We start from the raw sequence: 1,963 nt of genomic DNA on the forward strand, positions 1-1,963 counted from the left end.
ATATATATATATATATATATATATATATTGTTGTATATACTTTATTTAAAGTAGTACATATATATTGAATGGTGCGTATATATGTGTTTATATCTTCTATAGACTTATATCTTTAACGCATACAAGTGTATATGTTTTATAAATTAGTATAATATAACCATCTATACATTGTAATACATATATGTGTATATTGAAGCATATATTTATTTAAAGTAGTACATATATATTGAATGGTGCGTATATATGTGTATATATCTTCTATAGACGTATATCTTTAACGTATACAAGTGTATATGTTTTATAAATTAGTATGTAACTATATATATATACATATTGTTGTATATATATATGTATATTGTAGTATATATTTTATTTAAAGTAGTACATATATATTGAATGGTGCATATATATGTGTATATATATCTTCTAAAGTAGTATATATATAACATATACATGTGTATATGTTTTATAAATTAGTATATATATATATATATATATATATATATATATTATACTATTATAGTATGTGTTTTATTTAAAGTAGTACATATAGTCATATATAATTATATATTGAATGGTACGTATATATGTGTAATTGTTTATATATTTTTTAAAAATATATAATGTATATTGGAGTGTATATAGTGTATATTGGATTATTTATTTATTTTTTAAACGGGTTTGACTGGTTTTTAACCGGGTTTGACTGGGTTTTGGTGGGTTTGATCGGGTTGGGTTAAGTGGGCCGGGTTAGGATGGATTTTAATTTTTTTACTGTTTGTCCCGGCCCGGCTAGCGACAAAATCAACCCTTAACCGGCCCTCAACCCGGTTAAAATGAAAGGGCTGGTTCCGGGTTGGCCCGGCCCGGCCCGTTTGACACCCAAGTCCTAAATTCAATATTTATATATACCCCTCATAAGTAAACCTTCATCATGCAAATTAAAGGAAACCTCAAACCATGACAACATCTCAAACTTCATCTCCAAAATATGTACGAAAGGATAATCTAAATGAAGAGGGTAAGAAATTGCTCTCTATCTTACCAAAAGAAAAAGGGTGGATTGAATCATAAATCTATAATCACCAAGATTTTTGGAAACAATCAAGTGACATTATTCTTGTTACAATTTCAAAATCAGGAACTATGCGATTAAAATCACTTCTATTTATTTTAATGTAATAAAATGTCCTATTTTTAAACAAAATCATCATTTATTTATCAGAAACCCTCATGATTTTGTTCCATATTTAGAACTTAATCTCTATGTTTATGGTTATGTCCTTGATTTTTTATCCTTCACTTCACCCACTTTACCTAGACTCTCGTCAATTCATTTGCCTTTTGCTTCATTACTAAAATTTGTCCGAGATACAAGAATCAAATATGTTTTCTTATGTAGGAATCGTAGGGACACTTTTATTTCTATGTGACACTTCTCAAGAGGTTTAAGGCACATAGATTCCAATTTCCTTGAAGATATGTTTAATTTTTTTTTGTAAGGGAGTGAGCCTTCATGTATTATTGGAAAAAAGCATAGAAAACCAAAAGAAAGTACTCTATGTATGAAAAAATTAAAGAGCAACCGCATATTCAGCTTAAATGTTTAGCTGAATTCTTGAAATGTCCATCATCTATAAAGGAGAAAATTGTGGAGGGGTTGATGAAATATTATGAATGTGCGACTTTGAAAACTTGAACAGATTGGAGGTGAATGAGATATTATCAAACCGGAGAGGAAAATAAAGTGTTCCCACGTAGAGGGGAAGTTGGAGATTGAAAAAATTATTTATCATAGAAATGAGTGAGAAACTCAATCATATCATTGAACAAAAAGTTCAAGGATCCGGACTAAGATTTTTGTACATTTGATTAGGCATTAATATGCTATATACCAATTGTATGCGATTGTTTGGTTTGAAACTCAATATTGGAGTAGTTGTGTTTGAGCTCAGTGTAAAAT

This window comes from Capsicum annuum, chromosome 11, assembly GCF_002878395.1.
Source record: "Capsicum annuum cultivar UCD-10X-F1 chromosome 11, UCD10Xv1.1, whole genome shotgun sequence".
NCBI classification, from domain to species: domain Eukaryota; kingdom Viridiplantae; phylum Streptophyta; class Magnoliopsida; order Solanales; family Solanaceae; genus Capsicum; species Capsicum annuum.